This window comes from Gavialis gangeticus, unplaced genomic scaffold (genome assembly GCF_001723915.1).
Source record: "Gavialis gangeticus isolate Ggan-Ray unplaced genomic scaffold, GavGan_comp1, whole genome shotgun sequence".
Classification (NCBI taxonomy): Eukaryota; Metazoa; Chordata; order Crocodylia; family Gavialidae; genus Gavialis; species Gavialis gangeticus.
In genome coordinates, this window is record NW_017729032.1 from 162,560,226 (window position 1) to 162,575,184 (window position 14,959).

Here is a 14,959-nt window from a genome sequence, read left to right on the forward strand (position 1 = left end):
CGCCTAGTTGGTAGTGTGTGCATGTGCGCCGGATGGGGGTGTATGCACCTAGAGTGTATGTGTGTGTCTTATTGATTTTTATGTGTGTGTATGTGCAATTGTACACCATACCCTCCTGTCTAACAGTATGATATTGAGAATCTGAGCGTTGGTCTGACCCCACAGGGCAACAAGAACAGGCATGTGATGTGGTCTCAGCATTGTGACCAAATTTTGGTGAGCCAGGCTAGTTATCTGGCTGGTTAGCCACTTTAAAGGACAAAGAATAGATTATTATGTCAGACTGAGTGGTTACAACTATAGTCCATATACAAACAGTATGTTAAAGCAACTTTATCTCTTGCCTTTCAAATTTATCTTTGAGGGGGAAAAATGACTGAAGTATGACTGTGAAACAGAGTTTTAGTTATTATAATATATACCTTTGTTATAAACTCACTAAAATAATCCCTATAATGGAAATTATGACACAGCATTTTCCATCTTTTTGTAACACAGTAAAAGTTTTCTGCAGACAATTCATACTTGTACTAAAATAAATTAATCTAATAAAAATATAATTAACATTTTTGTATGGTGTGCTGTTCACTTACACATATAAAGTAACTACAAAGCTGAGTGGTTCTTCTGTTTCCTTAGATATGGGAGAATGGGCCTGATGAGTCTCTCTGCAATTTGGACAGCAGCACACCAATTTCACCCAGAGAATCTACCCCCACACTGCTCTGGGTTAGGACAGAAATATGTGAGTTAAAAATGAATTGGCACTAATACTTTAACATGTCATATGCCGGTTAACATGCCACATGTCCTTCAAAGAACAGCTAAATTTAGAGATAATATGGCCAGTTTCTGATGATGGATCTTAACTGCCATTAGCAACAATAAACTAACATTTCACTTCCCCATTTCAAAGTATTGCTCCTAGGGCAGTACTAAATCTGGACCTGGCAGGCTTGGATTCCTTTTACAGATCACTAAGGAGTTATTTAACTAAATACCTGCTTCATTCTCAGGAACACAGAAACCTTAATATTTCAGAAATTTCTGTGACTGTACAGTAACTAAGCAGCAATAATATACCCTAATACTCAGAAATGGAATAGAAGTTAAGTAACTTTTGGTCACAAAAACACTGACTGCACAAATATAGATGGCACTCTTGGCAAAATAAACTGTCACAGGATGGGAGTTTGAAACATACCTGCTCTTTTAAAATATGGCACAGGATAGCGCTTTTTATAGTTTCTCTGTTTAAGGGTATTTTTTTATATTTGATAATATATAAAGAGCTGCTAATATTAGTAAACCTCTATATCAGGGTTTTTTTAACTTTTTGGATCATTGTACCCCCAGCGACCAGATGTGGAGCAGTATACCCCCAGCCACCAAGCAGGGAGGGCACAGCCAGACACTGAGCAGGGGGGAAAGTGGGGGGGCTGGACATGGAGGGGCAGCAGCCACTGTGTGCAAGCTTCCCTCACCTCCCCGAGTCTGGCTGGGTGGACAGCATCTCTGCAGCTGCACAGGATGGTGTGTGGTGGCACTTTGTCCCTGCCCACCCATGCGTACCCTCATGGCCTTCTCAAGGCCCATGTACCCCTGGTGGATAACCCCTGCTCTATATGATCATATAGATCATATAGAGACTAGGCCAGGGCCAAAGGAGCAAATGTCAAAACAACAATGTCTATTACAATAATCTATAGAAGCTAAGACTGATTATTGCTGCCACATACACATTAGGCAGAAACATGCATGTATGTACTGCAAATTTTCTGGGAGACAATGATCTGCATCTTCCAAATGTAACATAGTAAAATGTTCATCATAGGATGCAGAGGCTTCTTATAGGCAATGGAAATATTTTAACTGAAAAATGGATTCAAAATTGCAGAAGCAACAGCTTGTGTCTTTGTAGCTACTGTAAGTATCAAATTCTTTTACCTAGCAGCATTACTGTAGAAGGCACTTAGTGAGTGGTGCACTGACTTAGAGGGGGCTCTGGAATGGCACCACCTTCCCCTGGACTCTTCTTTAAATCAGGAACAGTCCTACACTGGCTCTGGCATTGTGCCTGGCTCCTACAGCCAGACACCATGGGACTGCTTCTGCAGTGGGGGTCTTTGAATCTTTGGAGCTCAGAAGAGCCTTCCCCGTCCCCCTGATGCCTCCCCTCCCCCTGCCCCGGTTCTCCAGCAGCCCACTCCCCACCCCTTGGAAGTTTTGCCTAGGGTGCCAAACGTCATGGTTACACCTCTGCCTCTACCACCTCCTCCTTCTCCTTTGATTATATTCAGAAAATATATTTTTACCTAGGCTTGCTAATTTATAGAATGAATAGTGGCAAACAATCAGATTTCAGCAGGGTTACCCCATCTTTTTCCTCCTTGTGTACTCAAGGTACCTACCTGTATACATGCTATTATTTTTGTGTTGCATCTTGATCTAAAATTATAATCTCCAAATGGCAAAGACCTTGTTTTATTATCTGATAGTAAAATACTACAATACTTAGAATGGTGCTGCATGTAACATTAATATGCTCCTGCTAATCATATTTACACCTGTTTCCTAAAAAAAAGAGCCTGCAAGAGTATGAAATATGCCACAACACATTATCTTATGTTATCTTACACTTCCCCCATTTCTAAACTAGCCAATGGCAGTGAACAAGGAGTTAAAATATGAGAGATCCTGAAAAGCTTTCCCTTTTGCTTCCTGTAGGAAAGTGATGGGCAATGTTGTCATTTATGCCTTTCACTTTCCACTTTAAAGAGTTGCTGTCTATACTCCTTTCCTCAGAAACAGATGGTAGAAATGTGCAGGTGACTTAGTGCTGCTCATCACTGGGAATTTGTAGGACTAAGACAGTGGGATAGGTGGTCTCAAGGATTTTCTGTCAGCAGTGAAATGAGGAAATGATGTAAGAAATGAATGTTTGTCAGACTTAAATATGGGAGGTGACATTTGTTATCTATGCTACATGGTTTAATTTGTCAAGAAGTTTAGTCACTTACCCAAAAATTGGTGGATCAATGGGAGAGTCAGAATTAGAATAAAAGAAAAATGGCACCTGATCCCAAGCTCACTCTTGAGAATTAATTGTATCCAGTGACACTAATAAGTCTCTGGGTGGTCCTTTACATTCATTGAGAAATAGCAACAAGCTATCAGAACCATTCAGCATTACTCAGGAGGATGCTCTGTTAAACAGCTGTCTCTATTATTTTGGAAAGTTTATTAATTCAATTTTGCAGTTTCCCAAACTAGAAAATTCAACATTTTTAATACATTGCCAGTTCACTTTATTTATTTCACTGTTGTTCAAAGGCTTCTTCGTGGGTAATATGTGGTCACTTGCAACATGGCAAAGTATGAAAACAAGAAAAAGTTGACAAGTAAGCAAAAAATTAAGCAAAAGAGAGTGAGAGAAAGAGATCTTTTTGAGAGTCCTGTTTTACTACAGTGTTCTTGCTCAAGAAAAAATAACAGAAACCGGTAAAGTTCTGGGCCATGTTTCCTTCAAGCAGTTTTAACTACGCATAAATACCAAACAAATAAGCTGAAACCCAACAAGACAACAAAAATACCCTAGTTTAGTCGACAAATCAGTGTCTGTTCCTCCAGTTGCAGCAAAACTGAGCAATTTTTCAATGCTCTGAGCCTACATAAGCTCATAGTTTTAGCTCAATGAGCTAGTCCCTGGTTCAGACTTGGAAAACACCAGCTAGGACTTAACTCCAAAGAGCCATGTCACTGAACCCCTGGCTTTATAAGGCCAACTGCTGGGCACTGTACAGATAGGGTATGGCAGAGGTAGCCAACCTGTGGTACAGAGAGCCTCTGTGTATAGTATGTAGGGAGAGACAGGCAGTGCAGTGGCAGATAAGGCAGGGAGCAGAAAGCAGAGCAGCAGATTGCACAGGGGAAGGGGATCAAAGTGGCACTTCGGGAGGGTACAGGGATAATTTGTGGCATGCCTGACAAAAAGGTTGGGCCCCACTGGGATATCACAAGATTATTTACATTACTGAGGTATTGCACCATATTCATATTTTTAAACAAGAAATTAAAGCCCAGCTCTATCTCCAATTACCTTACTAAGACATTCTTTAGTAATATAGTTGTTTTTAAAATCAAATCAAATTTCTAGGTTTTGAGAGGTGTGTGTGTGTGTGTGTGTGTGTGTGTGTGTGTGTATTTGACATTTCACAATTTTATAGCTCCATATAATATTGTATACCTGATCCAGGAAGAACACATGTAAAGCTCCCTCCATGGCCAAATGCTAATACTGGCTCTGCTGAAATATCCTGCCCCCTTATTCTTCTCTCTCCCTCTACATAGTGTGTGTATATATTGGTATTACTTTTTATCTTCTACTCTAAAAATTTGACCATAGCCATTGCCAAAGCATTGTTGACATTGCCCCAGAGTTTTGGGAAACAGTTATTTATACTCCAAACACAGTTTACCCTCCCTTCAATTTTAGGATGTTGCAAATAAAATCCAAACCTGCCTTTCTAGGGAATGACTAGCAACCCAGAAGATGACAAAGAAGGGGAAGAAGGCTCGGGGGTTTTTTATATATGCCTATGTTATTTTTCCTATAACTGTCTGTCCAGGGTTTTCAACTCCTTTCTGATCATCAGTTTTACTGATCTTGCTAAATTCATTTTATGCAATGCACCGTCAGCTAGCTAGACATTGCCACATATTACCACCTACATCACTTTGGATATTCTGGATATTCACTCATAACATTATGGTGAAAAGGTTGTTTCTTCCTGAGTTAGAGAAAAAATCTCTATAAACCACTTGCAGTGAGAGTATTTCTCTATTCTAGCCATTGAGTAGATAAACTGTCTGCATACTTCAGTGAACTTGTATCCAGCAGAGGGCACTAATGCACATACATAGCTGTATACATACACCACCAGTATTAGCAATTTTTTAAGATGTCTGGTGGGGTGGTTAAACTCATTGGGCACATCCAGATGAGTGTGCATGAACAGTCTGCAGTGCTGCACACACCACACATGCAGAGGTGGTGGTGGTGGGGGGAGCGGTTGACAAAAAGAAAGCCATGATAGAAAAAAGTGGGGTGGTGCATGTGGTGGCAGGGTGTGCCACCCAAAACTGGAACCTGACCAGCCAGAGACATGATCTGGCTGATGGCCAGATTCGTAGCTGCCAGATTGCTGCCACTGGAGCCCTGGGAGGACCCCAGGACCCTAGGTGCTGATCCCAGGCTCCCCTACCCACCCAGGGTAACTTGCCATGTTCCAGACTGCATGTGCATGGGCAGTCCCTGGGGACAAGTAGCAGCAGTACAACTAAGTTCTGCTGCTATTTGTCCCTAGGGACATTCATGTGAGTGCTCATCTGGATGCGCCCATTAGAGGCAGCAGCGGGTGCATCTATAAATGCACTGGATCTAGGAGCATTTTACAATTGGCACCAGGGCCAGGATGATGTTCAGCACCCAGCAGGCCTCCTCTGTCACCTTCACTGTTCTGTCTATGAGCAGAGCCTGCCACTCCAAGGCCTCAGTGTGCCGCTCCTCCAGGGCCAGGAGCCTTGCCTTGAACTCTTGGTTTATCCAGTCCTATGTCTCCTCCTGCCAGTTCCACATATCCTCATGGGGACATCCTCTGCTTGCTGAGCAACCTGCCAGATGATGCCCTCTGCCCACCGTGCCCTCATGTCCTCCAAATGATCCTCTGTTGCCATCAACAGCCAGTCCAGGAGGAGGGTCTGATCCAGGGTCCTCCTCTGGCAGAGCTGGCATATTCACAGAGCCCCAGCAGAGGGTGGCAGTGACCCTTAGACTCCATCCTGCCTGCCAACTACTGACTCTCCCCCGTGTGCAGCTGCAGGACTTGCAGAGACATGAGAAAGTATATGTTTGTGAGAGTTTTCAACATTTCTGAGATAAGATGCTCTGTCCCAGAGGGGGGAGAAGGGGGGAACATGTGCTGCTCACCCTCAGGTTGGGGTTCATGCATGCACTGGTGCCAGGGTAAGTTGTCCAGGCAGGTCCTGGCCCAAGTGGCCACCAGCCAAGCCTCCCACTCCTACATGTCACTCCCAAGGATTGGGGATGGAGCAGCCTTGGTGCAGTGGGTAGAGGTTCCAGTAACAGGGCTGCCACGTGCTGCCGCCACAGTCTGTAGCCTTCTCTGGGCCAGGAAGGCAGGTGGCCAGGGAGCAGTGGGGCTGTCTTTCAAGATGACCACCCACTGAAAGCAGGTGTGGTTGCAGGAGAAGACTGCTGCCATAATCTGCTTCTAAATCTCTGCACGTATAGACACCTGCCCAGGGTGAGTTTACAGTAATTCCTTGAGGGTAAACCCACCCTGCAGCGTATGTCCAAAGATGAACATATTTAGTTAGTACAATTTCAGTGGCAAATTTTCTTTCATAGCAATGTCATGACTAAAATCTAACAAGCTTTGCTTTGTAGAGCCGGAAACAGGAGCATTACTACTCTAATAAAAGAAAATTCATATTTTTCCCAGTATTATTAGTAACACCTACTTCAGTTGCTGGACCCTAAGCAAATAGATATCAATATTTTATATGCAATATTTTATTTCTGAAATACTGTTTTTACTTTTGTGTTCCTCAGAGACCTGCCCAGTCAGAATTATAGGGAACCTAGATTTAGATTTTTACACTAATTAACACAGTTATGACTCAGTTTACTTCAGCAAAGTCACTCCCATTTTTTCCAGAAGTAAATGAGAAAATCAGATCCAGGATACATTTACTTTTTCTGCAGAAAGAAAATAATAAAAGAAAATTTAAAACTTCACTAAAATGCATTGTTTTAAAATGTTTTAATATATGCAAAATATACCATGTAATATAGGCTCATCAACAATAGTTCATGGTGAGCATGTGTACACAAGACACTTACTGCGCAGTAGCCTAATAATGCTGTGCAGTGGTGTGCTGGTCTAAAACCGTGCTAATACACTACTGCACAGTGTCATCAGGCTACTTGAGCAGGAAGTGTCACAAAAAATGTGTGCTGTTGCTACTGTGCAGTAACTGTAACTACTGCACATTTAGCTAATACTTCATTAAGCAAATACTAAACTAAACATTAATGAACAAGTAGACTCACGAGGTGCTCTGCATAATTGTCTTGTGGTGGCTTTGCTACTAAAATTAATGGCATTATTCCAAATTTATGCTGAGAAGACTTCTGTATGATCCTGTTATGATCTGATGACCATGCAAAAGGCATATGTTTTGTACCAAATACTGGAAACTGGAGCACCATCAGAATTATAAATCAGTTAAAGATGCAAACTGATATTTCAGAAAGATACAATGGGAAGATCATCAACTAAGATGGATACATTAGAGGATACCACTTTTGCTTACACTGCAGTTTTTAATTGTAGGATAGGCTCCCAGAATACTGTAGTGACACTTATACTTACATCTTAAAAATTTTAACTAATGATTAAATACAAGCAAAAACATCTAGCAAGAATGTAGGAAGTTTGGCATATTACATCTGAACATTTTTCGTAGCATGACAGAATAACAAATGGTAGCTAAAAGCAGGGAACCTAATTTTCAATAGTTAAGCTCTCACATCTTGTGCCATCTTCAGTTGGAGTTCTAGGTGCCTGTTGTTTCTGAAAATCAGAAAGAAAGGGCCCAATTCTGCTGTAAGTTACATAGCATAACTCCTGTTTATGGCAGGTTTAAAAATGTCAACCTCAAGTGAAAGGCTAGCGTCTGGAAAATTCTTCAACAACAGCAGCCAATTAAAAAGTATCAACATTATTTTTAAATAAGAAAGTGAAATGAAAAAAAGATGGATAAAGAAAAATGGAATGAGGAGGCATACTTGAAATTGATTATAACAGAATGGCAAGCAGCCATTCATTGGATTTTTTTCACTTCTTGGAAGACTAATACTAAATGCAAGCCAATTCCTATAATATTTTTAAGCTTAGCCGGAAAGACATTTTTTCCATGCCTTGAAAGTTTTTCCTCCTTCATTCCCAAATGCCTGCCATCTGGGAATTTGTGGTTGTGAACTATTAAAACTTAATGTTGAAAAGCATGGTGTATTTCAGTCAAAATTAGCATTTTCTGTAAAGTGCCTGAATTCCCCTTCTATCTTCCTGTAAATGATGACAAGAATTCAATGAGATTACTTCAGTGCTTGAAATATTTTTAGGTGTTGGGTGACCTTCTACTTGAAGACCTTTTCATAAGTTACTGACAGTATATGGAAAACAAGAAGATAATTTAAATATTACTTAGGATTCTCTGGGCATGCTACTATTACTTGTGACACTGCTACTTGTTCCTGAGCACCCACCTGCATGCAAGCTTTGGCAGGTGGCAAATTACCTCTGGTGGGATAAGAAGGCTGGCCCCAGCAGCATTACTTGGGGTCCTGGGGCTGCAGCAGCAGCTATCTGGGTGTGCAGATTCTTATCGGGGGCATTTTTTTTTAGATACGGGGTTTCCTGCTATCTAATTTTGCCACTGTGCTACAAATATGAAGCACATTGAACAGATTAATGTGATCCACATGCATTTTGCAGTGCCTCAAAAGGTTCTGAGGTGCCACAGACCACAAGTTCTTGCTCACGTGGATGCAGCCTCTGGGCGTGTCCACACATGGAGGCACACGCACTTGCAGTGGCACAAATAGCAGCAGCACAAATTTCTACCAGAGACTTCTGCCTCAGAGCATGTGCCTGAATGTGTGCTTTGTTGCTGGGCCATTTGTGCCATTTCCGGCAAACTGACCCTGCCCAGCTTCAGCCAGGGGGACCTGGAGGCTGAGGCCAGCATAGGTGTTGGGCCCAGCAGAATCAGAATGTGCCCTGGCAAGCATCTCGGGGCTGTTTGCCCTCAGGAGCTTCTCAGGCCCAGGAAGTTGGTGTCTGGGGACACTAACCCCTTGTGCCAGCTGGACTGCTATAGTACCCCTGACCTAGACTGGACTCTGTACGCTGTAGTCTGGCATCAGGCACTGCTGCCTGGCTGTGAACTACTGCCACCTGCAACAGCATCTGGCCTGCCTGGACTGTGGTACGGGCATTCCATCAGAGCCACCTGTACCTCTGAGCCATCTGCTAGTGGCTCACAGCTGTACAGCATCATTGCTGTGTCTAGGCATCCTAGTCTGGTGCAGCACCGCAGCACATACCCCCATCAGCACCACATGTCCTGAGTAATGTGCCTGAGTCCTGAGGAGTGGTCTTTGAGCCCCAGTGGATGGAGCAGGCTTGTCATATAGGCTTCTAGCAACAATAGCAGTAGAGCCAGCCAGCCAGGAACCATGTCACAGGCGAGAACCACCCCTCCCAGCAGTGGCACGCAGAAGCCAGACTGCATGAGACCATCACCACCTACTTGCAAGCCCACCCCACCTCCTCAAGTAGGGAACTGGCCTTCTCACCACCAGCACCAGGCCACCCACCCAGGGGCCTCCATTCCCACCCACTGCCAGGACCATAATAACACACGCAGTGTGGCTGTATTAAAAAAAAAGCAATTTTATTCCCCCTCCTTAAAACTTTCACAATGCCAGCAATGCATCAGGCCCACAGTACCCCAGGCCCAAATTCCACCAACCCACCACTGTTCACCCAGGCCCCACCTTGCACAAACCCATCCTGACCCAGAAAGCAACAAAAACTATTTACATGTATCCCAGGGGGAAGAGAGATGGTCCTTAGGAGTGGGAGAAACACTGAGGGAGGAGGTACAGGAAGGGGGGATTCAGGGGGTGGTGGTCCATTTGGGCCTCAGGTAGTAACCTTACTCTCAGGTGCAGGGCCAGGCAGATGGCCCCTAAACCAGAGCAATGTGGTCCTGGCACCCTGCCAAGAACCATGGCTATCTTGGGATCTGCTCATCCTCTCCCATTATGTGTCTGGGTGGCCTGCTACCCAAAGAGGGCCCCCCACTACCCGTGGCCTCCATAGGACCCTGCCTGGACGGATCTTCCTTGGGACAAGTGTCACAGCTATCCCAGCCGGCGGCACACAGCATCTCCCCCTACTACAATAGATACAGCATTCCATGAGCCCTGGGCCATGTTCCTTGAAGAACCAGGGCCCTAGCCATGTTGCCATGGCCCCTGCACATGGCTGGTCAGACCCAGGGCCATGGGGCTGCCAAGCCCTGGAGCCAGCAGCCCCAGCAAGTGCAGAGCTGGGGCCTCATGGGCCTAGGTCCTTGGGACAGCACCACCTTCCACCGCCATCATGGCCAGAGCCAGCTCCATCCAGCTGGGAGTGCTGGCAAGGGGGGAGGTTGTCCTGGTCCAGCTGAGAAGTGGGCCCCAGCATGGCAGATTAGTCGGGGATTAGGAGAGGAGGGAGGGAGGTCGTGAAGATGGCCTTGGGGTACAAGTGGGGCCTGAGGAGGAGTAGGCCAGGGTAGAAGGGAGGGGCAGGAGGCTGGCAAGGAGAGGCTTCCAGTTCCCCATGTTCTGTATGGGACCTACCAGGCCTCAGTAATATGTGGCCAGCTCACCTGAGAGTTCATGGATCCTGGGCCCTGGGTTGTGAGCGGGAGCTCTGGAGCTGGACCAGGCCTCCAATAGGGCTGAAGGCTGGTACTTAGACCAGCGGGGTTTGCCACACTGGCCATACCTCAGGCTGCTTCTCAGGCTGTTCCCAGCTCCTGCTGTTGTCCCACAGGAGGTGGGGAACGTCTTGCTCTGGGTTCCCCTTGGGCATGGCTGTGGCATTCAGTCTGGCCTGTGGCATCTGACCCTCACTTGTATTACACCTGGCATGGCTGGACAGCACTGGGGCAGCAGGCCTGTTTCCAGGGACTTGAGTCAGGTCTCCAGGCTGGCTGTTCTTGCCTGCACTCCTTCCCTAGTGATGAAGGATTAGTGGGGGGTCTCAGTGTCTGTAGGCCTCAGGATATGGGCCAGCTCTTTGTAGTGGGTCAAAGTGGCTTGCCCTGACTCTAAGTACTGGTTGGCATCATGGATGGCATAAACTGCCGCTATAATGCCTTTGTCTTTGCCCAGCACTGCTGCCAGGTCTTACGGTACCCCTGCTCCACCATCTGGGCAGCTATCACCCAGAACATCCAGCAGGCAGCCCCCTCATTGTAGTACCCTTGTGCCCCAGATAGCCCCAGTCATTGCCTACGCGTGTGTTGAGGTGGCATAAATTACTCTGCTGGAGAATAGTACTTGTCCTGGACAGTACTATCCTACACCAGAGTTAATTAATATACTATGCCCTAATACCAGAGTATGTGTAGACAGTAATACTTTACTGTGGAGCTAATTATTCTGCAGTAAAACACACATGTAGATACACCCTACGAGATTTATTTAAAACTATTTTTGATGGATTGCCATAAAGAATGAAGCGAGTGACAGAATATCCCACCTTTACAGCTACGTCTTCACTGAAGTTAGTGTGATTATTGAAGTTTTGCATAGAGAAATCCAGACTAGCCTTAAACTAGCTAGCATAGGCACTGATAGCACTCTAGCCATAGGAGCATGGAGCTCAGTGTGGACTAACTAACTCAGTGGTTCCCCAGCTCCTCAGGCAGATTTTGTAAACTGTGCTGCAATCCATACTGCTCAGACTAGCTGTAAACTACAGATCTAGCCTGAAGGAAAATATTTGTAATGGATTAGGATTTGGAAGTTTAAGTCTACTGTCTTTCTGAGTGGGTATGCAATCGCAAGGTCATAAAACATAAAAACATAAGAATTGCCATTTACATAGGTACATGTTTCTCAATTTCCTGTGTCTCACAGTGTCAGAGACTGGATGCTGCAAGGGACAGTAAACTTGGTATGAGCAGGGTTTTTTCTGTTCCTCTCTCGCTGGCAGCATTTAAGGTCTCATAAGTTCTAATTCAGGGGCTGTATCCCTAACTCCCGTGATCACTAGCAGCTGATGCCTCTTTCCTTCAAGAATTTGTCCAATCCCTTTTTGAATCTGGCTAAACTATCAGTATGTACAACATCTGGTGGCGATGAGTTCCACCCTGCATGAATGACACGCTGTATAATTACACACTGCATGAAAAAGAATTTCCTTTTGTTACTTTTAAATTTACTACCTGCTCGTTTTATTTTATGACCCCTAGTTCTTGTATTGTGAGAGTAAATAACAAATCCTATTTGCTTCTCTTCACCATTTACTATTTTGTAAACCCTTATTATGTCTCCCTTCAAGTGTCTCTTCTAAACTGAATAAACCTAGCCTTTTTAGTCTCTCCTCATGCAGAAGCCCCTCCACACCATTAATCATCCTTGTTGCCCTTCTCTGCACTTTCTCTACTTCTTCTGTATCCTTTATGAGGTGTGGGGAGCAGAAATGGACACAGTATTCAAGGTGTGGATACACCATGGATTTATAAAGAGGCATAATGATACTTGCAGGTCTCCTCCCTTCCAGATACTTAGTACTAAATAAGCATCCTTGTTAGCTTACTTGGCAGAATTATCAAAGATTGAATCAGCAGAGAGAATAAACTCACTTTTAAGATCACACTTCAGGAACACCACTGAAGCAAAATAGCTGGACAATTTCTATCTTTGTTTCCTCCTCTTTCTTCTCTCCCTTATGGATTTAACTGTAAAATCACTTTATCCCTACGGTAAACATTCTTTCTTCCTTCAGTTTTGTCACCTTCCAAGTTAGGCAGCGCTTTTTTTTCTTCTCCCACTGAATCCCACATATGCTGTCAAACTATCTGTTTGTTGCCTTTCGTTCTTTCCTTTAAAAAATTCCTGTTTTTCCTCTTTTTTTTTGCAAATGCTATTGTTGACTATTTCAAGCAGATCGACTAGATATGCTATGACCTCTCCATGCCTCTGTCATCCTCTCATACTTTACATTAATGACATTGAAGTTTCTGCCCTGCTTTCTTGCTATTACTTTCCCACCAAATTCAGCAGCTTATTTCTGCCTCATGAATGCTAATTGCCCTCAACTCCCTCCCCTTCCTCCTTAGCTTTTCAGTCTAATCACATTCCTTTCCCTTATTTTATGGCCTCACCCATCCTTTTTAATGATCCATGAGCACAGGTTCTCTTCTTAATATAATGCCCTTTCCCAAATCACTGGTGGTTAGTTTCCCCAAGTGGTTTTGAAAAGCCTCACAAGTGCTTAACCTACATTCTTAGCCTTCCCCCACCCCCAAATCCTTTGAAAAATCAGACCAGGAAGTACCTCAGCCACTTCTGTAAATAGGATATAAATCCTAAAGCGCTTCCATATTTCTAGTGTATTTCATAGACTTTTTCTTTCTAGTATTTGTGATGGAAGGTTCTCGACTTTGTGAGGGAGTAGCCTTGGCAGAAAGAATTGAAAATGAAGAATGAATTGGCTCTTCAAGAGTCCTAAAATATAAAAATCCTGATGATGTAGGCAATTGGTTCGTTTAGTTCTCCTTATTCCAGTTGCTTTAGATACAGGGCAGATGCTGGATTATGTAGACACAGTTTATGGAGGCAGTAGGCTGAACACAATGCAGTTATCACTACATAGTAATACCCTAAAGCATTGTGTAATTTAAGCTACAGTCAAGCATACAGGAAACGCAATAACTGGAGGAAATATTCAGCTGTAGCATTCTTTTTTTTGCCAGTAGTGATCTCATTGACTAGTGTAGTTTAACTGTACATTGTGAAATTAGTTTGTTTTTTTCCAAAAATACATGGACCATCTTTAAATAAACAGTAAATTGAATGTAATGATAAAAGTTCAAAAAAGAGTGGAAAATTAGGAGTCTTCTTGCAGTGACTAAGAACAAGGCCATTCACTAAGGGTCTTGTGGCCTACTGGGTTATTTCAGTTTTACATAGTGTATTTTCAGCCATGGAAGAATAGAAAACATCAATGAATCAGAAACCAAGACTTATAGAGGCAACATACTAGTTTACATTAGCTCTGGCACCATGACCTTTTCAATAGAGTAACATAGCTGTACAATTTCCTTTAGCTCCCTCTTTCAGGCTGTGGAGCGGTGTGAGTGAAATTCTATTTCCCCTTGCATATCAACATGCCAGTTTTCTACCATGCTTCTAGCATTTGGGCACAGGTTGCTATTCTGTTACCCCTGCACTGTGCACACGTAAGCATGTGCACATAGACTGAGTCCAGGAAACAGGAGAAGTGTAAGCATGCTCAAATGGGCCGTAAATTTTTTCAAAGGGACTTCACCCATGGTCAGTCGGGGTTCTAGGTCTCCTCCACCCACAGAGAGCCTTCCCACCACAGTGCTGCAACAAGCACACCACAAGTTAAACATTTTACAGCCCCTTCTTTGGTGCTCCTTTTGAGCTTGGCCCCCTAGGCAGCAGAGAGAGGGAGATATATGGGCCAGGAGGAAGAGAACAAGGTAGAGGTTGTGTAGCTCAGAAGAATGGCTGAAGCCCTTAATGGGGGAGAAGGGGACACAACAACCTCTGTGTTTTATTCTAAACTCTTGTTTCCAATGGACCAGAATCTTCCCCACTCTACTGTTCTCTAACCATGTTATCTAATGACTATTAAGTAACTCAGATTTAAAAAAGGACACTGGAGAAGGGCCTGGATAATGCCTGAGGTGTGTGGGTAAAACAGGGCTGCAGAGTCATGGAGATGCAGATTTAAAGTCTCCCTGGGGAAGGAAGGGCCTAGGACCTTGGCTTCTGGCTTCCTGGGCAAGTGTCCTAACTCAGTTACTGCAGCTAAAGCATAAGCGGTCTCCCCTCCCAGACTTAAGCTCTGGTATGCTTCTACATAGCCTCATACCTGCCTGCTCAGTGCAAAGCTGATTGAGCATGTTCAGTCTATGAGCACACTTGTGCAAGTCCACAGTGCAGGGGTAACAGAGTTACGACCTATGCATCAGTACCAAAATACCACTTATGAAGTTAGAAAGCTGCCATTTAACTAAACAAAGGGTAATAAAATTCATCCCTAAGTGTCAGAAGCAG